The 26,962-nt window shown below is 44.0% G+C and overlaps 1 long non-coding RNA gene across 1 annotated transcript; it reads right to left on the minus strand.

Moving 5' to 3' along the window:
• Window positions 1-274: 274 nt before the first annotated feature.
• On the minus strand, window positions 275-23,718 carry LOC140261132 (uncharacterized). Its single transcript, XR_011905672.1, has 3 exons — window positions 23,606-23,718; window positions 523-664; window positions 275-428 (listed from the first exon to the last, which is right to left on the minus strand). It is a non-coding gene; the product is annotated as an uncharacterized lncRNA (long non-coding RNA).
• Between the last annotated feature and the right edge of the window lie 3,244 nt (window positions 23,719-26,962).

Below are 26,962 nucleotides of genomic sequence, written 5' to 3' on the forward strand. Positions count from 1 at the left end.
GTGCCCTTGTAAAACAGTGGAAAAGCCAGAGAACGATCAAAGGGAGCTTAAACAAATTGTACTTCTTAGTTCTGACTCACCCGGCCTTGTTTTCTAAGGTGTTGGTTTATTTCCTGTCTCCACCACCTGGACATTCACAGTGGGCAGGAGGGAGGGTGGATATATGGGTGCTGCAATGGAAGACCAACAGAGACACGGGTCAGGCTTGGCAAAGCCCGAAGCAATACACACTATTTGTTTCATTTTATTTTTTAAACACTCACTTGCTTATGGACAGAAAAACGATACAGAAGAATCCAGCTGTAACAAGGATGCTGCTTTAACGTCGCATCGTAAACGAGGTGTTCAGAAGCGGTTTGTGAGCTCAGACCGACAGCTGGGGCCACATGGAGAAGAACTGCACCTTCCAAGGCCGTTAAGTGAGGTGCCTGTCAGAGAGTTTCTTAGCAGGCAGCAAGAAATGGAGGTGTCCAGGATACTGACTCGCCCATGCAGAGCTTTGCTTTCTCTCCATTTCCTCACCTTTCCTGGACTTCTGCAGTCTTTCCTTTGGCAACGTGCCTCTGCCCACACAGCTACAGCTGAAGAGGTACTGAGGAGGTACATCGTTTCATCAGTGTATCACTTGAAATATCCACACAGTGACCAAAGCGAGGAGACTGCTCTAAAACACAGGGCAAAGTCACACGTTCCTAAAGCCACCGACTCCAAACACGGCGTATATACCCAACCAAAGCACTTGTATGGAGGCCAAAAAATGGCTATGAAATACCAACACCAGAATTAAACGAGAGCTCAGCACTGAGCCTCGCTCCTTTCCATCTTACTGTTAGCAGCACCCCTTCTTTATACCTAACAGATGGAGCAGAGGGAAAAGTCAGCGCATGCAGAGCAGGGCAGAGGTTTGATAGGGGTTTAGGGCAGAGGTTTGATAGGGGTTTAGGGCAGAGGTTTGATAGGGGTTTAGGGCAGAGGTTTGATAGGGGTTTAGGGCAGAAATGAAGGCAGCCCTTATTGCTGCCCGTGGTGTCCAAACTTTTTATGTGCTCCCATGTTCATCTGCTGCAAAGATATTAAAGAAATACATCTTGGCACATCTGCAAGGAAGGGATCAAACTTGCAGAAGATGATAGGAACCAGGGAAGCAGTAAAAACCCAGGAGTGTCACAGTTAATGATGATATGTGAGTAATCCAGTTATAAAGGCACTGTCAGTGGGAAGAGAGCACAAATATAATAAAACCCAGCTGTGTGACGTACACTCCAGTGGAATTTTTATTAGATGGCTTATGTGCACTTTAAGTGTACCTGACTGCAATGCAAATTCTCACAGACTCGTGTTGGGGAGGGAAAAAAAAGCTTCCACTGGTGAACTGGTGGAGCTGAATTGTTCTGTGCAGTATCTGTGGGTTTTCTGGCTCATCTTTCTGGATTTACTTTTGTATTTGCTGTCTGCTGACTCAGCTCCTTAATCTGGAAGCTTGAGAATTTCATGCTCCTAAATACTTCCCCAGAGCCCATTCTGGCCCAGCTTGCTCAGTCCTCTGGCCTTTCTATCACTTATCACTAATGACTGCTCTTGTCTCTGCTGTTTGTACGAGCTACAACAACAACAACCACCATACAGGCAGGACAAGAAGAAACCACAGAATGTGGCTCTATGTGGGATGGGGGAAAAGAATAACTAGAAAAGAAATAAAGTACAGCCTGTGGGTTAAGATAAAATATTGACCAGGATAGAGAAAAGGAGAAGGATAATAGTTACGACAGGTCATTTTTAAGCAGTAGTTCCACTAGTTCTGCTCCTAAGCTTGCTGTTATCGTATCTCTGCTTCCATCACCACAGTTGCTTTCTCAGCACTCCATTAGAATAGGACTGGGAATGGTACGTTATGACCTCAAGAAGGCACAATGTTCACATCTGGAAGTGAATGCTATTAGGTTAAACGTTCTGTAGGTTAAGTTCTGGATTCCTTCTGCACACACAAGTGCTGCTGATGTTAGCGGGAGGCACGGATGGAGCTGCAGGCCAGTACAAGTGTTCACCCCTCACCTTGCCCACGATGGAGCTCGCTATAAACAGATTCTTTAAGTTCTGACTCTCGCAGTGTATAAAGATGGGATCCCACACTGCTTAATTTAATCTGGCAGAACACATCGGTGAAAGACATTGATTTCTTCCCTCACTGCCTCTTTCTCTTCCATCAATTTTCCCCGATAAGAGGCCTGTGGCTCAGACCCTGCTGGTGACGGATGCCTTGTAATTGCTCTGAATGGATTATCACCAGACATCTAGCAGGCATTTACAGTGCTACAGCTGTAATCAGAAACAGTCTCACCCAGTAGAAAGGCTCTGAGGAACAGACAGCTGTTCCTATTGCCTCTGCTTTGTCTCCCTGCTCTTCCATCAAGCCTAACGTCCTTTATTTACATTTTACTACAGTAACATGTAGGATGCTGTACTGAAACCAGCGGCCAGACAGGCTAAGTGCTATTTATGTCCAAAGAACCTTCCTCTGCATCTGACCATGTACAGGATGCCTTCAGCGATGACTGTCCTTCCATTTTTGTGGATCAAGTTTTCTGCCTTGCACAATTCAGTGTGAAAACTGTAAGAATGTTTATCTGTTTGTTCCAAAATGAAACCTCACATGCTCATAAATATACATTCATCCCGCACTGTGAGTATGCCAACAAAGCCCAGCAGAGATGTGCGTGTGGCCCTTATAGAGGTGAAGGCTGTACAGAAGGGTCCCATCCACTCTCCTTTCCTTCAGCAGACTGATCACACTTAGCAGGACAAAACCAGCATCAATCCAGCTCACCTTCTGTTTCCTGCTCCCATTTGGGACCTATCATTCACTAGGGTTCCTTCCTCCAACACTAGTTCTGCACTCATGGTTCCTATGCCACACAACAGAAGCTGTGTGTTTTCCTCCTCAAACTAACAGGACTCAGATGCTCTCATTCCCTTTCCCGATGTGCTTTTTATCAGTGCTTACACCACACTCTCAGCCCCGGTTTTAATTCAGCCCTTCATGGATGGTAGTTTAGTCAGTCTATTGAGGACATTTACATGGAAATGGCATCCTGATAGGGAAGATTTTCATGTTGAGTACAAACAGTACAAGCTTCACACTTCCAGACTTCAATTCTAACTAAAAATCAATGCTACTTTGAAACAAGATTCATCTAACACGATGTTCCAGCTGAAAGCTCCCTCTTCTATCTTCGAGAACAACGTGAAATCTTTCGTGGAGCAAATTAAGAGTCCCTGTCAGTCTGCTGCTTGCATCATCAGTGAGAATCCTTCCCTGCACACCTACGTGTCTCACAAGGCACTGATGGGCCCCACTTTAAGTTATATGATTTCACAGAACTCCAGTGAATGCCTCCTCATAACGTTTCACACTGGCTTGTTACACGTACAGAAGCTGACTAATATATATATATACACACATATATGTATGTAAAAAGGGCTTTTCATAAAAGCATCATGAGACACAACAGGAAACATGAATATCCTTCAGGGTTTTTTGCACCTTGAAAAGCAGAGCGAAGGCAGGAGAAGAGGGGACAGTGGATTTGCTGGCACTGATGTACACACGGGCTGTGGGGTTTGTGCAGCTGGGAGATAATGTGCTTTGCAGGTCACTGGCTCCTGAACACTGTGTTATCTCTGTGTAACATACACCTTGTTGTGTCTTACCGCTTAATTACAGCTGATACGCAGGCTGTAATATTGCTTATCATTAGCTGGAGGATGACAATTACCTTTTAAGATTAAACTATTTTCTTTTTTTCTTCAGCCAAGTCTCTGTGTGACACTTCCTCAGCCCAAGAAAAGATTTGCACAAGCAGAACAAATCCATCTACTAATTGGTGATGTGCTCCTCATAATGATGTATAATTTAGGAAGCATGCATTACGAACATCACAAACAGCACTCGACACTGCACAGAGCCTGTATGTAAACCCAGAGGGTCAGCTAGTTAGCTGCAACTGCCCCCAAAAACCTCAGACCCAATAAAGGCAATGAAATGCTATGATCTCCTGCACAAAATGTGTGGCAAATGCCAACAGCTGTGGCTCAGCCTGCACAAAGCCGCCCTTCCCATTACCATCACCTTTCAACGCACCTTCCGTGCCAGCAGCTTTGCCCTCTCTTCTTCATTCAACCCTCCTTCCTAAGAAGGCTCAGACACAGTCCACAGAGATCCTGCAGTGGGGAAGGAGCTGGAGAGTGGGCTGGAAAAGGATCAGCTAAAAGTGGAGCTCAAGCTCCAGCCCAACTGTCATTAAGTAGTTACACCTTCTTGGAGACACAGAGATGTGTTACTACGCACAAACTACGCTCAGAAATTGCTCATAAATACTCTGCACTAAAATCCACAAGGGCCCGAAAGGAGATTTAACTACTGATTACCACAATAAAACCTTAAGACTGAATAAGAACTGTTCCTATACCTCTACTAATCACTTATGAGACTCCCTCAGAGCAAAGCCTTCAGCTCCTGAGCGCGCCACAATGTACAGATGTGATGGTCAGAGGTCAATGGTTTAAATCTCCTGTCCTGTAGTTTGTCAACTCCTGTTTATCCTATCCAGCACAGCACGAGGCCGCCACGTATAAATCTTCCAAGAACGTGTTTTGATCTTTCACCTACACTAGATTAAAAATAGCCCAGAGCGTTCAGCGCTTTGTCACAGCAATTTCTGTGTCAAAAGAAAAATGATGGAGAGCCACGTGGAAAAAAGAATGAACCAACCCAGAGATGGTGTAAGGAAGGAGCCTCAATTACATCTCCAAGAAGGAAGAGTTTTACTCACAGTGGAAATCCCCACTCAGCTCACCCTGCTGGGCCGATGTGCTGCAGCACGGGATGTGTCATTACACCCATCCTGGGACGCTCCCTTTCTCCTATTGCTTTAATCAAAGACACTGTTATCGCTGTGCATCACTGCTTGGACCTGTAGATCAGTTACCAAAGTGAAAAAGATCTCCCAAGTATTTGCAGATGCCTCCGTATTTATTCAGAATGATCCACGCTTTCCCAACAGCTTATAAAGAATACAACAGCTGTTTACCAGACACCTTTATGACATCCTACCTCTGTGAGCAGCGTGCTAAGATTTAAGGAATTACTGTGTTAAATCTCACGCAGGTGCTACATAAACGGCACCAAGAAACACAGAATTGCTGACAAACCCTTCTTTCTTTCTTTCTTTCTTCCTGGACCCCACCAGGACTCCACAGCAAAACAATCCAGATACTTATCAGATATAAACCCATCAGTGAGAAAAATAACAGTCCTGGCAACTCTCTGCTCTCATAGATTCTTTATGCTGCACTGAGGGCATCACAACATCCCTTGCTGACTCTCATTAGTCCCTTAAGAGTGAAAGAGGTGTCTTTCAAACACAACGAAACGCACAAAAACAAGAATAAACCCAACTGAACCCAACTCAGTTTTGTACCAAAGGTCCCTAGAAATGCTTCAGACCCTGCAGGACGGCATATTCTTGCCAACAATTCAAGTCCCAACTCTTGAGTGCTCCATAAAGCCCGTCCTTTTACTTCAGATTCAACCCAGATCCCGTTTTGTTAGAATCTGAAGAGACAGAATGCATCACGATTGGACCTATGGAGGGAAAAGAGCCCATGACCAGCTAACATGAATGCCAGGATGCTGGTGGTTTAATTGAGCACTACAGAACCCTTCTGCCCCATCCCTGCTGTTGGATGGATGGAGCACAGCCCTTCCAGTCCCAGTTGCACAGATTCCTATCTGCTATTGAAGAGCTTTCTGGCTGATGTAACCACGTAAGAAACTGTCTGTCATCCAGAAAGCCGCAGTTTCACATACACAGCAGTGAGAGAGAACACACGAATAAAAGGTACAGCTGCTAAACTTCACACCAGAAGCCAATCCAAATGAAGGAGACGTGGGAGCTCCAAGCCAGACACAAAAGCATCGTTATATGCAAGATGAAAAGAGGAGAATAAAGTAAAACGTGTTTATCACAATTACATTATTCAAGTTTGGTACATTGTTGAGTAGACTTTGGAGGATCAGAGTATGAGGTTCAGACCCAGACTCAAATGCTACATATATCATTTATCAGTATCATCTGGATAGTCACGTCAAACAAAGTGGCTGGGCAACAAAAGCCACTGAGTCAGTAAGGACCTGATCCTTCCAATGTACACAGCTCAGCGATGGAAACGTAACCAGTAACCACGCACTTGCTCCAGCCAGCACTCACATAACAGCGACTCATCTGTATTCCCCAGATAAACCCCATCTGTATCAGAGACCAAAGGGCTGTGACAGGTTCTAGATAACATACACCAAATAGCCCAAGTGCAATGGGAGACAATTTCCTGCCGCTGCTCACAGAGCCAGACGGTCCCTCAGCTCCATGCTACGTCATGAGAACAGAGAGGATCTCGGTAACAGAGGTCAGAGCCCATCCTCTGCTCTGCCCGTCTGCACTCAGAGTGTCCATTTATAAGCAGTTTATATGGAGGCAATAAACTATTTGCAGATGTTATAAACATTTTACAGGTCGGGGCACTAAACATGCAAGGGTTAATAATTATTTACTAAAGCGACTATTAATCATTTACAAAACTTCTATGAATTGAAATGCTGTATAATTCATTACTATGTGCGACGGCTGTTATCTGGGTGACCACACTGGAGATCAGTCCAAGGATCCCTGCAGCTCAAAGATTAACCACATTATTTCTAAGGCAGAAACAGCTACAAGCCCCTGAAGGACCTGTGACAACTGCAGTCAATGCTGTGAAGTCAGTCACAACGTCTGGGAGTGTTTCTTGTCCACTTTGAGAAGGTACAAAGGAATAGCTTTATTCCTATGGGACTTCCAGCAGCAAGAGTATGAAAGCTGTAAGCAAAGTGGAAGAGCTGAATGTACTGGCACGGTCAGACACCCCAAAAACAATTCTCCTCCCTCTTCACCAAAGGCTGGGTTTCATCTCTTGCAAGCAGCTGAATCTGTGGGTAGCCAAAGCCCCGAGCTGTGCTGCAAAGAATCAAAACAGCCTCAACTTGCAAACTGGAAAAAAAAACTGCAGTGAAATCTTCCCCTCCTGGGGCTGAATGTCTGTCACCTCTGCAAGCACAACACAAGGACTGCTGGATAGCTGTCAGCATCAGTTCCGTCAGTGAGCAGAGAAATATTGAGCAGCTCAGGTTGGAGGGCAAGAGAATAGACAAGCCACTTGTTCCTTCCACTAAAAGCATGCCTTGATAGCTAACGGCAGCCACATTACCACTAAATGGGGTGCTTCACATGTAAGTATGTGCTTAAACCCTTTCCTGAATGGAGACTGCGTTAACCTGTGGGACAGACTGAACTACAAACGTAACCCTGGAGATACAAGAATAGAGTCCAGGGTGCGTCTGTGCAGTCTGATAAGTGCTAATCTGATAAAGCCTGAGCCACACTGACTGCATGCGTCAATGAAGGCAGCGCAGCAAGTGGATCGGACATGGATGCTGCTGATCTGCCCGACAGCAAATGGAAACTCATTCAAAGAACTTTGTGCTTTAGAGATGAAGGTTAAGGAGGCCTTGCAGGGCAGACACAGAAGATGGAGTTATCAGAATAGCAAGCAGACGTAATGCCACCACCACCACCTCTTTATCTTTTAATGGCCAATATAATAAAGTCGTAGACCTTCAAAAGATACACAGATGCCTCACTCTGATGTAAATCGTCGGGCAGTAAAGCATCTCTGAATATCTGGGTCTTTTTTTGTCCCCAGGAAGCAACTCCCTATTTACAAAACAGAAGGCAAACACCTCATAACCGTTAGGAAAACCAATCAACTAACTGCAATGCCTTTGAGCCCAAGCGCAAACTTGGCTCGTCAGATGGCTTACCAACAACAAGGTGAACCGCAGGTCTGTGGCGATGCTGATCTCAATCTGCTCCTGCACTGGTGGGTTGCTACCACAGTCTGGTGGAAAACACCATGTCAAGGCAACCACCTTCCAGCTGCTCTTTGCTACATCCACTGGTTATGCATTTTTACCTCACGGTAAATGCATGACTGACTTGGGAGATACGAGCCTCCCATTTGGAGAGCAGAATTAAAGGTGATATTGACCATGTCTCCGTGTCCCATTCAGTCAGCCAAGCGCCAAGGATACACCTCTGACAGATACCAGGTTCAAGAAGGGCAGCAGCTCAGAGTGGCACAAAAGCAAAGCAGCCTTTGTTCACTCATGGTGTGCTGAACACCCATGGCTCTCCAGCTGACCCAGCGGCAGCTCAGGGACCCAAAGCTTTCAAAACTAATACTTGAGGTCCTTCTAAATTAAGTCGTTTCAAACAAGAAGAATTTCCTTTCTCAGATGTCTCGGGGCAAGAGGAAATTTAAAATAACTGTTTCTTCTTCCTGTCTCTTGAGCACTTGTCTGTCATGAAGTCCAAACCCTACAGCAAGGCCGAGTTCTCACCTAGAGAAACAGAGCATGGGCCAGTTTCATTTCCCCCAGCAGCAAAATGCTCCAATTCCCTAAGAGCAGAATTGTGACTCTGAACTCGACTCAGTGGTTTCAGTTCGCAGGGGGTTTGTTTCCCACAGCTGCTCTTCAGCCAAGCTGTGAACGAAGCTGAAAATTCATTTGAAAAACCTTCTATGGTTTCTCATGCTTTCACAATTACATTATAGCTCTTTCCTCAACATTTACTACCCCCTGCAGGGAATTCCCCAACACATGGGTAAAATTTGCCAGGAGGGCTTATAAACCTTGACAAAGATTTCATCTCAAACAGTGCAGAAATTTGGTTTCAAATAAATCTGGGAAATTCTCTTGTTCTGAGCCCTGTGATGCTTCATGTCCTGTTCTGTGGGCTGACCCGGAGCCCATAGAAGCAACTGGAAGGAGCTGCATGGATATTCATGGGCTCTGAATTCTCTAAGTGCTAATGCCTCTCTCTGTGACTCAGTAGGAAAATGCTCTGAGAGCTCAGGACAACACTACGACCAGAAGCTGTCAGCAGCTGGGGACTCTGTGCAAAACATCAAGAGAGCCAATGGCAAGACTCGTCCATCAGATAACAACAGGCTTCGCAGTGCATGGTCAGACCCAACTCTTTACCAATTTCATTTGTACCAGTCCTCAGCTGACTGCTGAGGCCACAATACTGCACATCAGAGTAGCAGTCCCCATGGAAACCAGCAAACTGGCACCTGCTTGATGTCTTGTTTTAAAGGAGCTGCGGAGCTGCTTGCAGTCAGGGAGGAAAACCTTCTGCAAACATGCAGCTCCCATCATTAGAGCATTTATACCTTCCATGTCTCAATCACACATTTCACATTGCAGCTCTGCCCCATCACTGAGGCAATGCACATTCCAAATGCTCAGATGCTCACTAGAATCACTCGGGCCCGTTTACAGCCCTTTCTTTGTTAGTTAAAGATGTCAGAAAGTAACACGGAGCCAATACCTGAATCCCAGCCCTGGAACCCAAAGACAGAAGCACACATTTCTGAGCCCTAGTAACAAATGAACTGATTTTTGAACTATTTGGTGCCTGTGGTCTATGTCAGAAGTGCCTGAATTTTACATCAGCCACTACTCCTGGACCCACAAATAGATAAGAATGAATCTACAGTGTTTCTTTACTTGGATTATCTCTTTAAACCATGCTATTATGGGGTGGGAACTTCCTACTACATACAAAAGCTGTTCTAAAGCACATCTTTGATTCTTTACAGCCAGTACAACGTAATGAAAACTGTTCAGAAGTTTACTACATATTCACACACAGTGCTGCCGAAAGTTCATGCCCATAAACACCATTTTTAATCGATATATTCTGTCTGATCAAAGGAAATCGCTGAACATGGAATCAGCTGCAGTGACACACACTGGAGGGTAATTTCAAATGAACATCATGTAAACAGCTTCCTGGAATGTGCTCAGTGGTACCAGCACGTCCTTGACAAAGATGACACACAAAAAGAGGTGGGGGTGAGGGGGGCAGCCAGATTTTAACTTGGTGTAACAGATACTTACACTAATAGATGAAACGTGTGTGGGAATGCTCCCAAACATTAAGGGCAGCTGACAGAGAACGGCTCCTGCCTGTATCAGAAAGCTCTAACACAGGGCGCCTGCAGATAAGCTGCTACTTGGGAATGGTTCCCCACTCCAACCCGTACCTGGGAACAGGGCAGAAAAACATTATCTGGCATGGGCCAAAGCTCTGCCAGGAAGCATTCCATTGCTTCAGTAGTATCGTATTGTATTCCACACTTGAGGAACATTCCTGGGAACATTCCCAGGCATCCTTGATTTTACCAGCATGGACAGAGTCTAAGATTTCCAGATGCTTACTAGAATAACGTTTGGACATTATCTTCTGAACAAAGATCCCAATGCAAAGTAAAAGAAAGGCTCAATTATGGCAGAAATGAACATTACAGTAACAATAGTGCCAAAAAGGGATTTCTGGTCCAGTTTGGAACACGCACGTTTCTCACTTGCCAGAAAGCTGTATGTTCATCAGACAGCTATCTGACACCCTCATGCGATGTACTATTACTCTGGAATGAACAATGACAACCACAGTACTTAAGAAAGACAGCTTGTAGATGAAATGCAAACACCACTGGCAGAAGATTTTAACTCTGGAATTTAAAAGAGATCTTAAAGCATGAATTAATACAACAAGACTGTGATGAAGAACGTCAAGTGTCTCTGCTAGTGAAAGCACAACCACAGCAATGCTTCCTGCCCGCAGCTCTGAGGCTTCTCTTTTCCTCCTTTTCACCTCTTTCACCCTCTTTTGATCAGTACAACAAAGGTGTAATTTTAACACATGGAGACAAATCAATTCTAGCTGCCACGCAGATGCACCTTAGGTTTGTAACATAAAACTTCCATTAAATGATCGTAATAAGAACCATCAGCAATGTTGAGAAATGCAAACAGCATGCAAGGAATCACTGGTAAAGGAAAACAAAGCAGCACCATGAGTTTGGGCTGTTCTCAGCCTCTTTTCCTGGGGACACCGTGCTGGCAGTTCCCTGGGGAAGGATATTAAGTGAGACAAACCTTTTGCCTGACCCAGTACAGCGGCTCTTATCTTGATCTAATTTGGTCATCACAGAGAGCAACGTGTGTTAAATGACCTAAAACTAATGCCACCATCAGAACAGGTGAACCAGGGCCTGGCATGTCGACAACAATAACCTGAGAGGGATTTTCAACTACTGACTGAACAGAACACGGAGCAGAGAAAAAGCTGTGCCAGACATCACAGGATCAACCCGCAGCCATCCCTGACATATCAGAGTTTGTGCAGCCCCAGCCCAGTGCTCTCTCAGCTCATTCATGTGGGAAAGCGCTGCCAGCTCCAAGTTATTCGGAATCTTTAGTCAGACTGTGAAATGCTTTCGATGCAGAAATTATATATATATATATATATATTTTAAATAGCTGAAAGATCTCGAGAGTTATTTGAAACAAGAAAATGCATTTTTCATTTGCTTCCTCTGATTTCCAGTCCCCGGAGTGCTTGTGTTCTCAAGGATTCTCTTCTCTAACCTCAGAAGCCATAGGAGCTCAGTGTTTGCAGAGGGGAAGCCAAAAGACCCGTGTCATGACTCTATAGAGATGGGCAGGAAGAAGAATCCCAAGTGTCACAATGTTAAATCTCAGAGTTGGCAAAATACCTCCGATCTGAAGAGGTGAAGAAATAGGAATGGCACGAGACGGACTTGAACAGCTGTACGTACTTCAGCCCAAGATTTCAGATTCTCTGTCAAAATATTATCCTGCAGAGCTCCCATTCTCCGTGGAAAGCAGATATTTTTGGTGAAAATGCTATTTTATCAAAACTCCACTTTCCATTAAACACAGTTTTGACAGAAAATTTTCAGCTATCCTTATTCAGTGTTATGCTCTGTAGTTGAAAACGTTAGCAGCTTTTTTAGGCTGTCTCTACAACTGCAAAGATTTATAGGGTCTTGGCAAAGGCGGCTAACAGGAAAAAAGGCTGATCTAACCACTAGTACCTTCACATTACACACGTTCCTGAGCATTATTTTTGCTTAGGTTTAGTACTACACATGATAGCATCAAAACACAGAAATTTATATTACAGTTCACAAACTCTTTAAGATTTCCAGACTCTCTTCACAAGATGTTGGGGCTGTGGTGTCCATCCCTACCTGCTAAGCTTTGCCTAACCTGGAAAGTACTTAGGAACAAGGCAGATCTCATTTGCAACAAGGAGAAATAGAAGCTGCTGACGACCTCCACACAGGCCTGAGATAACACAGGAATGATTAACAGGCAGAGGCCTGGAGGACAGACCTGCCATCCTCGGCACTCCAGGTGGGCCACTGCTGCTGCACAGAAATAAAGCATTGGGATGTCAGCTTGTGTAAATCAGAGCGTCTCCAGTGCAGTCAGTGGGCTGCACTCATAACTGCTGTGAACCAGCAAAACATCATTAGGGTCAGCGGAGTCACAGTGTTATAACCACCTGAAAAGCTGACCTGAATTTTGCTGCCAGTATTAGAGCATGTGTTACTCATGTCCCTCCTTCACCTTCATCCTCTGCACAAAACAACTCACTGGGTCACAACTGTTAGCAACGGTAATGAGGCTTACATCCAGTCACTGTGTGACAAGAGACGGTCTATAAGAACTTTTTAACCTGACAATCACTAATGCAACACATTTGCAAGATAAGCATATGCTAGCAAAAGCGAGGCATAAGCCATATACACAACACTTCAGACCTAAGAAAAGCCACTAAGCACACTCCGGTCAGACTGAATGTAGATCTGAGAAGAGGAATGCTTCCATAGAATGTGTCTCTCCAACGAGATTAACTCAAAAATGATGCAGAGAAACAACTGCTTCCAAATCAGATGTGGAGACACGTACACACAGAGACATACATACACTTTTTGCTAATTGTCTCCATGGAACCTCTAAATATCCACTGACATTATTATAAATCCTTCCTTCCTGCAAGCCAGCATTCCCCAGCCCGTTCCATCTCTCACTTCCCCCACAAAAATGACAGACTGACTCTAATCTCCCACCTGCATAAATCTCCTACAGACAACCACAAATATTTTAGCTATGCTGATTTATGGAAGCAAGAGCAAGACTAAACCAGGAGATATATCCTCCATGCACAATGACTGATGGCTTGCTGCAAATCTTTCCATTTAAAGCACTGTCACTTTTGCAGTTCCGCAGAGAGAGAGAAAAGAGGAATAAAATAACACTCAATAATGCAACTTATGGCAGCTCCTGGGGGGGGTGAAGCATTTGTGCAGTCTGATTTCTTCCAAGTTCTCCTGCATAAAATCCTTGCTTCTAATTGCAGTAATTCTGCTCGAGAGAAGACGTGAAAACAGCTGCAAGACCCCCAAGCTTTCTGCCTCTCCCCCCTCCTCCAGCCATCCCATTTTCTGACTTTAACTGACTGTGGCAGTCTTGATTTACAGCACATGGGAAGAGGACCTCTTAACCATTGCTGTGCTTCCTGATGTCGCCCACTTCAGTATCCATGGACTGAAAGCATGGACGACTTCAGAGTTCCAGAAAAGTTAATGGCAAGAACCTTCCTGAATTCAGCAGATGAAATTCTGAGGGCCGCTAAGTACAGGCAGCTCTCCATCACCAAATACTGGGCTAAGGAAATACATAGCTAGCTTTAGTCTGACAAGACCAGGTCCATTGAACTTCCTTGTGTCACACAAGCAGAAAAGTCGCACACTGCTCAAGAGACATGTAAGCATTTGGCTCAGCATCCTCATGCTGTGTAAGGGCTGGGAAAAAAGTTAAGGGGAAAAAAAGAGAAGAGGGACAGTATGGTTGGTTAAAAAGAAAAGCAATGCATATTTTCTTTCTTTGGAATGGAAAGCTACACACGCATATCTGAAATGTGACGGTTATTTTAGGGCCTGTTACATGGTCTACATGGTCTATTATATAGAAATTGGGACTAAATATCCTCTCCGTCTCTGTGAATAATCACTTCCGTTCTTTGGGTCTTAACTTCCTCAGTCAGTAAAATGGAGGAGATCTTATATCCCCTCCTTAAAAATGCATGCAATGACAAACCTTTATGTAATAGCTAGTTTTGCTATATCGTTAATAAAGGAAGAGACCAGCTGCTGAGTATCTCGGGACACGTTCCCATCCGTATCAGTGACAAAGCTGTACACGCTTCTTTAGGGTTCTCATCCAACACTCAGCAGTGAAACTTGGGAATACCTGCTTTCCCAGGAAAATCAGTTTTTTCTCACTATGAGCAAAAGATGAAACAAAACAGTAAGGTAAATTAGGAATCATGAAGGTCTGGCAGCGGGTTAGATCATCAATACGAGGGCATCACTCTTCTATTCCAACTATGTGATATAGCGTGCTAAGCTTCTCAGTTGGCATGTCTGGCTGACAGCCATTGACTTGGAGAATTCTATTTCAGTTCGTACAGTTTAAAGTACAAAAGAGTCATTTCTCAGATCTGTTCAATAAGGCAGATGTTGGTGAACGACACTAGTGCAAACTGCGTGCCTGTATAAGGACATATCAGCACAATGAGGCTTACAATGATGCTCCCGAGGTGACACTTAATTCCTAACATGCACACTGTCTCTGTGGCTGTACTGTGATTGCAGAGTTGGGTTAGGGAAAAAAAAGAGTGATTCTGCTAACACAAAAATTGAAGGCACAGACTTTGACAGGCACAAATTGTAATTAATGTACTTGCTGTGAAGTAGCTGCTGCCAGGAAAAAATGAATAGGAATCTGGTTTAAATAGCCTAGGAATCAAAGAACAGTTCCAAAGTGGTCTACGTAAAAAGCTGTGTGGTAGCAACTCAAAGGGAAAAACAGAGAGGTCTAAGCCAAAGCATGAAACATCAAGGAAATGAATAAGAGAACAAAAAAGTTTTCTATTGCTTTTGTATTTCTATTTGTCCGCCTTTGGACACCTGGGCAATGATTTCAAGTGACTACACATAACACTACCGAAGCCTTTGGTGATGTGTGAAGCCAAACCCATACATGCCAGAACAATACAAAACAGTTATACAACAACATTATCACTACGTCAGAAACATCCACACAACGTACAAATAGATGTTGTGGTCAAGGTTCAGGAGCTTCCAGACACAAGATACAGAACTCCATCTCTAAAGCAATCCGCAGTATCTGCATGGAAGCCACTACAGCTCAGACAGAATGAAGCAGGTGATCTCTGTACTCCACATTATGGGGGCTAGAATGATATAATACATGAGTGGTCTGCAGAGCTTTAGCAGTTCATAGGCTTGACCTACTTCAAAGAAAACCAGGCAGGGCAGTGGCAAGTTCACACTGTGAAGAAATTGTTGCTGCTCCAACCCACCATGCCAGATTGTAGGATGCTGCTGTGAGGTCACCCACACAGATCCACTACAGAACTCAAAGACACAAAGTGACCTATTTTATGTCTGGTTAGGAAATAAGATGCTAGGAATAGCATCCAGAGAAGTACCTGGTCACTGACTGCAGGGAAAGCTCAGCACAGTCCTCCCCAGCACTACCTGCATGGGTTTGTGTTGGAAATGTGCTGAGCATAAAGCAATGCTCACTTTTAGCACATCTGTTGTTTTCATGAGAGATCTACAGAGCACACGGAACCAGAGAGCCACACAAATCTCACAGCTCAGAATCCTGAGGTCCTTAAAGAAATGCACTTGAAGCAGAAATTAAACCAGGGCTATGCTTACAAAATTAAACAGTGAACAGCTGGAAGGATGCTGGAATTTCAGGAGGAGGTCGAGTTGTGAATTAAGAGCCAGGAATTTCCAACTGGAAGCAGCAACTTGTGACAGTTCGATTCTTTCTGACCAGTAACCCCTCCACAAATACGGCAGGGTACGTTTGTGGTTTGCTACCAAAAACTATGAACAACGTTTTCACATCAACTCCACACGATGATGCCATTTTGGGGGTAAAGCAGCATCAGGCTGCATGCCTGACAAATGGACCATACCCTCAAAACACAGCAAGATGCACCAAAACGTCTCTCTACTTTGTCATTCTGCCATGAACACAAACTCTATTGCTCCATCCTGACCATCAAGCTCTGGGAGCATGAAATACGGAGCCTGGATATACAGCAATCCCCATCAGTTCTCCTTGCTGAAGGCCTCATGATCTCACTGCTAAATCACTCACCCTGGTTCTGCACACAAATGGGTACCAGCTAACCCGGTAACATGTTTTTCTTATACTGCTGGGTTCGCTTCTCTTGGCATCCGCTTTTGGTTTTGCCTTTAAAAGCAGCCTGTGAAATGGAGAAGCTGGGAACACTTTTCTGTGCAGAGCAAAAGGCAAATGTATTTCAAACTGAGTAACAAAGCTGCCATTCCAAACACCGAGAGGTTCATGAAAGAAAACAGCATAACATCTTTTTTCACTTCTAAGTAAAATCCTGATAAACTGAGGGAACCTGTAACACTGCAGCCTGGATTATTAGCCCTGAGCAGGCACCAAGGACACCACCAAGAGACTGTAGGTGTGGATTCTGCATGCCAAGAGAGACAGATTTCATAGTATCAGCTGAGCACTGCCTGCCTTCTTTTGCTCCAGGCTGCACAATTAGCATAGAACAGGCAGACTTCAAATGTGAACTTTCCTCGAAACAAAAGGGCCGGATGGTTCAGATGCAAAGAAAATAAATCAGAAAAGCAAACAAATGTAAGCCAAGTTCCACCAGGAAAAGCAGCATCAATACATACCTTAAGTAAGCCATGGCCAACCTACGCAGCACGTTAACAAGTGGAAAGGGTGAGCCACTCTGCATGCTCCACCAAGTTAAATGATAGAACAACACTAGGGAATACAGCACACTTACAAAACCCTTCATAAGCTTCAGTATTTTACTCACTTGAGAACTCCTGACAGTTGTTAACACACCTTCCAGCCATCCAATTAGGGTAGAGGAATGGTACAACGCTAGTAATTAATTTCAGCATCTTAGAGAAAACGATGATGGTTTTTCTTTCCTCTTTTGTGAGCAAACAAGCAGCACAGCTGACAACTACAACACTTCTCTAGCAGCGGTACTGGGAAAACACTTGCATGTCAAACAGGCTGAAATCTGTGTAAGACTAAATCCGAAACAGCTCACAGGACTGATGGATGTATTTCTTAGATAGTCACAGACAACTGGGAAGGTCTGTTGCAGGTTTTATTTTTGGCTTGGTTGAATGTGATATATAAGATTAACAGCTGCACTACGGAGAGATATAGCAGTATAGTACAGAGACAAGATCTGGGCTATTTAATGAAACACCTTCTGTTAAATCAGAGCTACATAAAGAGACCAGACCCTGCAAGCCTCCACAGGTCCAAGCTGAGGGCCTGAGCAGCACACTGTTGTCTGTATCTAAGACAACCAAGCAGCAAATTCTCCTCATCTTTGGAAAAAGAAACAAAAACCCAACAAGCAGATGGACGTAACTACACTGAGACTTAGGAAGACAGGGATCCCCGACCTGTCCTGCCACCAGTATCAGTTTAGGACTCATCTCACAAAGGACTGACCTCCAGAGCAGCTCAGCACAGCTGTGACAGCCATACAGCAGGACAAGATCCCATGCTGTGTCATCATAAAATGGATTTAATAATAGCTTCGCGATGCATCGAGGGAGCAAGATGGGCACACAGAGGTGAAATCAGGTTTGTAAAGCACTTCAGAATCCTTCATTTGCAGACACTGAAGAAAAGTACATATTCAACATGTTAGACTCCTGTGACTTTAAATGGACTCCAGATGGTCCAAAAAAGCTTTCAGCTGCTTTGGAGGTTTTCTTCCATTACAACTGGGAAGTTCACACATTCAACTGTCCTTTTTCTTAAACCAAGTTAATTTCTCTTACTCCTGCAATCACAAAGCGTGATATATTGCTTCAACCCAAGCTCTTGGCTTGTGCATTGCGGTCACCACAAAAAAACACAGTCTATTTCTCTGCAAGGTAGGCCAACTCCGTATAACCTTGTCAATGCCAAGAATGGTGAAAGAACGGGGCCTGAGAAAAGCAGAATATACAGATAAACAGCTAACACTGAATTGCTCGCAGCGGGGAAGGAAATCGTATCAGACATCTCTCCGTGATCTTGGCTCTTCCTGCAGATCCTCACCCTCCATACTAACTCCCATGGGATATTGAAACAACTGCCCTGCTTGTCCAGCTAGACAAGGAGCAAAGGGCTTCATCCAAATGACCATGGGTGCGAGGTGCTGATACTACATGGAAACCTTCACCATTTTCTCTGTTTAACCAAGATAATCGACCACACTCACAACCTAAGGCAAAAAAAAAGAGGCTCAAAACAAAGAATTAAGAGACCTGAAGCGAAGATACAGGTTGTAAAAACGTTGGGCCAAGTGGCATCTGCCAGTCCAGTAATTCCTTCCTTCCGCCTTTTATCTTCTGAACCGTGTAACAGTGTGTGACTAATATCAGCCCTCCTACTTCTTCAGCCTAGTCATTTTAGCTGGTATTTTCAAGCGTACCACACTATGTGCTGACTTGCCTCCACCCTCTGCTAGCTTTCCTGTTCTAGAGAGAGACAGAATGACTCATGCATCTCTCCTACTATTCAAGCACTTTAAGCAAATTCAAAGGGAAGTTTTAAAGGTGCTCTCTTGATTTGGGAAAGCATCCTATGTAGTTTCCCAACCATCCAGGAAAGACCTATGGATGGAGGGAGCGGGGACAAAGGAATTCACGCTGTCAGCTTTAGGGGAAGATAGAAGCGGCCGCAGAACTGCCCTCTTTTCCTCGACACAAAACCAAGCAGCCTGCTTTTCGAACAGACTTTACAGAGAAGGAAGTTCCTGCTTTGCAGTTGGGGCTCTTCTGCTCTCAGAACCGAATGCAACCGAGATTTCCTTTTTTTTGTCGCGTTTTGTTTTAAACGGCTCGGTTCCTTTCACACAGCTTCCCATGCACTTCCAAACACAGCTGCGGCCTTTCTTCCATCCTCACAGCAGCAATAAGACACTCGCTGCCCGGCGGGGCCCGCCAAGGCGAGGCGTGGAGGAGGAGCAGCGCCGGGTGCGGAGCTGCCCCTACGCTGGGCCCCGCCGGCAGAGCGGAGGCGCGGCCCGGTGCCCGCTTCGGCTGCACCCCCTGGCGGCCGGTGCCGGTAGTGCAGCAGAGCCGCGGTCGCCCCTCGGCTGCGGAACCCACGGAGTCACAGCGCTGCCACGCGTGCACCCCACCTCCATTTCTGGGTGCTTCAAAACCAAACGAACGCAGGATAAAAATGAACGGGCCGGGTCCTGCAAAGCTCGGCTCTGCACTTCTATTTGCTCCTTCAGCACCGCTCAGCCCGCACGTGTCCGTGGCTCACTCCGCCTGCCGGGTCAGCAGACCACGAATACCTCATTATTGATTTATTAAGGCTTTGAAAGAATAAAGAATGGACACTGAGAAACAGACGGCATCGATGCTGCCAGCCTGTCCTTCCCCCCCCCCCCCTCACAGACCAAACTATTTGCCCGACCCGGGATGCGGTGTTTTATCACTTAAAGATCGCAGGTTGGATTGTGAAGTCTTGGCTGGCTGGATAATTTGTCTCTCAGCTCGGAGAGAAATGATGGAAGTCAATTTGACAGCTGTGAGGCTCCCCAAGGATTCCAGACCCGAAGTGCACAGAGCAGTGACAGACGTGGCAGCGCTCTGCATATCAATGAGGCTGTGCCTGGGAATAATGCTGAGGCAATACAAATTGCACGTGTTCAGCTGGAAGGTTATCACTATCATTATAGTTATTAATTATTGTTATTATTACTTCCATTATTCAGACCAAAAAAAAAGAAAAAAGCCAAAAGCTCTTCTTGGTCTCATAGAAAATAGATGAGTTCCCAGTTCTGACCTACACGCTGCCTTCGATTTGATGCAACAGCGGTGTAAATGGAACTAGAGGGTTAAGATCTGGCCCCATAAAAAGCTACAAAGCTTTCTGCTACTTAGAAAAGGAACAGTTGGACTGAGATCAGTGAAGAAACCGCCTGTATTTGGACCCAACTTTCCCGTGTCTTGCACTGAGTGCTGCAAGTGAAAACTCAACTGATTTCTCCGCTCACAGTGATGGTCGCTGCCCTGTAGATCTGTAAATGATTAGTCAGGACACAAAGCAAGGGAGATGGGAACCAAAATGCAAGAAGGAAGTAGAGGTAGCTCTCCTGCTGTGCATTCAGACCAACATCACAAACCTACTGAGTTGGTAATTCCAAACTTTGGGCCAAATATCAGCAGTCTATTGGTTTGAAATAATAACGTGCAAATCTATTACCTGGGTCCTTGGATGAGTGGCAGTAACACTGAGTACCCTTTCCTGCCATTTGCAAATGCAGATCTCATCTGAAGCCCTTATTCCACCTCTCTAGGCATTCCTGGGAAGCCTTGGGCTGTTAGCCCAAATATCATTACAGCTGAAGCCAAATGCAGCATAAATAATAATAATAATAATAAAAGGATCAAAACTCTAAGCTTTAGTTTCATATTCATAACTATTCCTCCTTTTGTCATACAGAGGAATAGAGGTCATTCAGAGCAATATACCAGAACCTGCTTACATAGCAAATTTATCTCTAAAGAAGTAGATTTACAAGGGAAACTAAAAGCTCAGTGGCAACAGCATCAAATGAGTCAAAAGCAGCACAACTGTGTGACTAAAACTATGGTAACTGTATAGATATAACATGCAGTCCTGCTTTATTAAATGAAACCTCTAGTGAATCTGTTATCACCATAGTAACGCTGTAGTTATGACATGGAAACATGCTGAACTAGTTTGATATTAACATCTGGTTAGCATCTGCACGGTTTCTTATTCACATTACTAAAATTATAATCCAAGCAGAGCAAAACTTAAGTAAGACTGCAGCTTGAAGGCCAAATTCGACTCTGGGGTGCATTATATTCAGCACGCAGGTCCATGATACGTACCCTATTTCTGGATTTACAATTAGGGTCTTGGTGAGGTACGTAGAGGCTAGTCTGAGTATCAATATACACTGAAGATGTAAATGCACACACACAGAGCCGCTGGTAATAATAATAATTGCAAAACCATACGATGGTTGCAACTGACCTTCTCACAAGTGTTCTCCACAGCAACCCTGCTTTGCAGAGATTGCTTCAAACATTTCCAAGCTACGAGCGGTTTCAAACACGGCTCGTTTTATTCTTATTTATTTTAAGCCACCTGCCACAACATTTTTTTTTTCCCCTGTCTTCTTCCTCCCACGTAAAGTGTGGCACTTTATTCACAAAACGGCACTGGCCTGAATACAAAGTTAGGAACGTTGCAGGCTGAGGAAGGCGATAAGGTTTGAGGCTCAGAATCTACACACGTTCAGGATGAGAAGCAGCCGAGTTCTATCACTGGAAAGAGATATCCCTGGGTTTAAAGACTAAAACACAAAAAGGGGGAAAACAGTTTCCCTTTGGGCTAGTGATAAACTGTGATTACAGGGTACCTCAAATCACAATATTCATATATTAAAGCTTCCTCCCTCCCCTTTCCTCCTTTTTAAGGATAGTTATGTTTCCTTTGCCACACAGGCCTATACATTTGAATTCTAGCATTTATAGATAGAAAAGGGAACTTAGTAAATATCCTCCCAGTTATTAAAGCAGTTTCCTTTTTTGTGCAGGATTTAGCACATATGGATGGGATGAAGTGTTGCACACAATTCTATTCAAAATATGCCCCTCCCTGCCTAAGTAAAGCCTGTGCTTGGCATAACCCTATAGCAAAGATGGAGGAACACTGCATTTTTAAGAGAAGCCTGCAAATTGAAACACTTACTCTCCTCAATCTGTCTTTAACCAACTGAATCAAGCACCAAAAGTCAGTAGAAATAATCATATAAGTGAAGCCTGTAATATCAAACGAATCATATAAATAACATGGAAAAGAGTTGTATAATTTTCACCCTGAGAGTTAGATTGCATAGCTGCGTTCTCCATATGTCTTCCTTCTCATTCTCATAACTGAGTATTATACCATATGAGAAGGCAGCACAACACAGAAACAAGAGCAACAGAATACGATTCCTAGTAGCAACTTGCTGCCTTAAAAACCACCACATAAACGAGGTATCTATTTCACTCGTGTGACATAACAAACATATCCTCCACTTAGCCGATTCATGTTTATCTTCTATCATTACTAACAACCTATCTGCTGCTCCTGCTTGATCTCAGTTATCTAATGTGAGCTGTTTAAACATATTTCTGCTTGGCAAACAAGGCTTTTAATGCTTTGATGATTACAGCTGTCTGAGGTTTCATCAGTTACTTGTTGAAGCTAAGAACCCTACCAACATTCAATTGCAATAGAAGACACATGTGGCAGCAGCATAGTCTGTCTAATATCATGACAGAATCAGGAAAACTAAATGCTATTTCTGCTTTTCATCTGCTGTGACCTTGAGCAAGTCCTTTTTAATGGCCATGTTTGTTTTTCCATCTGTTAAGTAGGGGTTAACATTACCTTATTTGAAGCATTTAATTGAAGGCAGAACCCTGCAAGTATACATACAACAGCTTTACTATTGCAGCTGTAAGACAGAGTCCCAAATGGTACATAATCAAGTTATCCTAACTTCATCTATGGCATGAAGTTGCCAAACAGCCAACAGAAGAATGCCTTCAAAGATGGAGAATTGCACTATTCAATCAAATAGTGGCTACAGGTCTATGAAGTGGCTAAGGTGAGGTCTTATCCATGATTACATCAGAGTTCTTGAGCACCTTGAGATTTCCTCTTGAGACACAGCCATGAAGCTTTCTGTTCCTTCCAGAGGCACCTACTTATCTAACATAACATGCAAAAGTCTCCTGTAGCCTAAACCAAGTGCAGCAGCTATTGAGAGCACAAAGGGACACGCTGGATTCACAGACAACAAGCCTAGAGAGCACCTTCAGGGTCACTTCATCTCATCTCCTGCATAGCTGGGGTTAAACAACCCCACTCTGCAGTGACTGCCACTGAGGGGTTATTCTTCCCAGCTGTGTCAGTATGAACAAGCAAGCCTCAGGGCCACCTGTGCAGGGGAGCAGGTGAGGCAATTCTGGCACTAGTTTAGGAAGAGATGAACAGAACTTGTGTTTTACTTACACTTATTTTCCAAAGCCTACAATAAAAAGCATTATTTTGGCTCATACAATTTCCACAGACCGAAATCTAGTGCAACAGGCCCTGCAATAACATGATGCAAGCAGAAAGAGCAGCAGCCATCACACCCTGCACATCCAGAACCGGACTTTTTTGTTAGTAAAGAACACCAGTATATAATTAAAAAGATAGCAGGTGAGGCCAGCAACCTACTAGGACTGATCCTCTCTGGCTTAACTTCATGGTAAAACCCCAGTGCCACAAACCCACTGAGCTTTTCTTCAGCAGAGCTCACACACATTGATTACTCCAAAATCACCCCTATATGCTTTTACATTTTACACAGGGAACGTAGCCCACACTGAGCAGTAACATCTCTAAAAGCAAAAAAGGATTTCTCAGACATACCTTGCTCAAGCAAAAAGCAGAACCACCCCAGGACTGATCTCATATTCTTCTCTGAACTTTGGTGTTGCCTTCTCCACCTTCCAGGAGAAACTGCTGCTTCCAAATGGCAACTTCAGAAGCACCTGTGAGAGAACTTGATTGGAACTAATTAGCTGTTGGTTGGCTGGGACCTGAGGAGTCTCAGCAATTACTTCAGTCAGGAAACAACCTGGGGGAGGTCATTGCTTCTCTGCAGAAAAACGAACTAAGCTGAGCCCCAAAGGAAAGTTTTTAAAGAGATGGAACTTTTCAAAGCGCTGAATGGAGCCAACGGTGATCGAAACTAAAGATGAGTTTTGAAGCATGTAATGGAAAATATTTCCATCACTGCATCAGTGAATAGGAAGACAACAAACAACCTTGGATAATTTGGGGTAGAAGTCTAATTGGGAATTATTCATCTACAAGGAGGAAAAAGGAAAGGCAGTGATGTGATTGGATAAAGAAAGAATGATGTTTACTAGAAAAGGCTGAGTTGGAAAAATAGATGTGTGCTCAAAGGAGAAAGAATTCAATGAAAACTGAAAAAAGACCCCAAACTCTGATGACTTTTAACTACAATTCTCATTCTTTGGAATAACAATAATTGAAATCAAGTTCTCTTTCAGCACTATAGGACATGTCCTTTGTGAGGGAGATAAATCCCTAAAGAACACCATGTCAAGTGTACCATGTTTGGGGTTATAAATGTTTCCCATTATTTTTAAAGGTCTTAGCCCTTTTAATGTTCTTCTTGTCACCTAATTAAGCCCTTTATTATGAGTACTACAGAGGTCTGCAGTCTATGAGAAGGCAAGGAAATTAAAAGCAGAACACAAGCAGCAGCAGGGAGGACAGATCTTCCAGGTCCAAGACCAATTCTCAAGGCTTCTCACAACCACATAACAATATCCTGTTTTCTGTCACAGTCCTAGAGACTATGAAGATACTGGTTCCATGCACGAGCCAACTTTGATGATGTCCCAGATACTGGTAATGTGCATATTGCATAAGGTAAACAGATGGAAGTTTGAACTGATCCTCTCAGATGCTGGGTTAATCAGGTCCGAGAGCCCAGAGCTCACCTAGCTATGGGGAGTTCAACACTTTGACTTTGTAGGTAGCTCTGAGAATCTTGCTGGATAAGAAGATTCCTGGTTTTCCCTTTCTGTGTAATTTGATGATAAATTAGGGATAAGACAATCTAAGCTGACTGCATAGAGTAGAAATATGCAGAATACGTTGTGTTCTACTCCAAGGAAATTCACAGATCTGTTTCTATGATCTTAGGAAGGATGCCAAAGAAGATCAGAAATACACAGAAAGCTTTAAACAATTGATCTAACTGGGAGGTTACACTGGTACCTTTTATCCTCTTTGTATCCAGATGTTTCAGAAAATGCCCAGAAGTGAAACACTTCATTCTCTTCTCTTTCTTCCAGACTGCTGTCAAGCCATCTACCTTGCCTCCAGTACGTGCCTGGAAGTTCTCTGTAGTACTACAGACAGCCTGCCTCAGGCTTTGGATCTCAGACCTTACAAAACTCACACAAGAGTCAATGGAGTCAGCAGTAAGAAAGGAGCATCCTAAGGAAGAAACCGCATGTTGCAGGCCATTGGTGTCACTTCTGAAACAGAACCTGTTAAGGACTGTGGTGCTACTGGACAATGCTGTGTTTTGGATCACAGTTTGAAAATCCAGACTTTTAATGCTCTGAGTTCAGAGGTGTCAGGAGTGGCTGCACTTCAGTGATGGCTAATGGGCTGATGGCATGCCTTGCAGATGGAGACTCGGCTTCAGTTCTGTGCTCAGCAGTAGGCTCAACCTCCAGAAGCTAACATCCAGATGCTAGATGCAGACCCTAACCTGTAAGGCATTACAAAACACTCCAAGATACTGCATTATCTACAACTGCTAAGAGGCTTGCATTACTCTACCCTATTAACGACAAATCTGATGTGCTTTCCTGAGGCAGCTTTCGATGAAGAAAAATCCTCTGGCAATCCCCACCCCCCTTCCAGCAGCTCTAAACATAAAATCTGGAGTATGCCACTTTAAAACTAGCCTATTTAGGCCACAGATGCTAAATGAATTCAGCAGACAGACGGAGTAATGGAATGTCAGTGTTCCAGTCTGCTGCCTTGAAGCAATAGGTTTCTTTTTATTATTAATTTCTCCTCTCATTTTCCAATGCAGCCTCTGGGCTCCATGCTTTAGATGCAGTATTCTTGTCAGTCTCGCTAACCCAATTTGGAAATAATTAAATTTTAAAATATTAAAGGGATTATAAATACTTCCCACCCCACTTCCCCCGCCCCATTCCCTCTTATACTGTCCCTATAAAACTGCTGAATTTTGCTTCGGGACTTAAAATGTGTTAGTGCAGAATCTGATTTGTTACTGTGGTTTCCTTTGCAAAGGCTGGAGAATATCTGAAGGGAAAAAAAACCTAACAGTTAATTCCAGTAAAAGGTGCCCAGAAGCATTATGAGATAAAGAGCTTTCTGCCACTCTGGCACCTTGGAACCTGCTCTTATTGCCACTGAAATTAACGTTTAGACTCAGTGCCCATCAGAACCTTGAGGTCCTTTCTGCAAAGCCCAGCATGTGCTGGTGCCTGAGGTTATTCTTCCCCAGGTGCAGGAACAATTTGCACTTCCCTCTGCGGAGCTTTGTGAGATCCTCAGCCCAGTTTTGCAGCACGCCTTGCTGCCTCTGCCTGGCAGCTGCTGCTGCTGGCTATCCCCTGCAGATGGCTTGGGGTGAGCTCTGCCCACCAGCCACGTTATTGATGTTAAACTCCGCTGGCCTGGGCACACCACTTCTGACACGTGTACACTTTGCATTTCACTGCTGTGAAGATCGAGGCAGGAAAGGGATGTAACTTGCTAGAGACTGAACAGCAAAAAGAGAGGCAGAACTGCAAAGGGATCTGAAGAGCTTGGGCACTGATGTACCACTGCTTTAACCCACCTCAAACTGCAGGTACCTGCTCGATAACTGCCTCATGCTGGTCTAACAATCCTGAACGTAATGAACTTTCTACTTGTTGACTTTATGGTTTAAATAACTAACTTTTAATCTAATAAGGCATAGCAAACTTTGGCATTTACTGGGAATTTCTTCAAAAGCCTCAAAAAACAAACAAAACAAAATGATTTCTCCTTATTTAGAACAAGAGATAACCAAAAGCCAAAACTTTCAGCCCAGTTTAGATAGATTTTTAAGGCTGGGAAGAACAGTATCTCCTGCATAGTACATCCCAGTTGCATCAAGTCATAGCTTTAAAAGATAATGTGTTTATGAATCCTGAAATGGAAGCTGGATCATTCTGATAA

This window comes from Excalfactoria chinensis, chromosome 20, assembly GCF_039878825.1.
Source record: "Excalfactoria chinensis isolate bCotChi1 chromosome 20, bCotChi1.hap2, whole genome shotgun sequence".
Lineage (NCBI taxonomy): Eukaryota > Metazoa > Chordata > Aves > Galliformes > Phasianidae > Excalfactoria > Excalfactoria chinensis.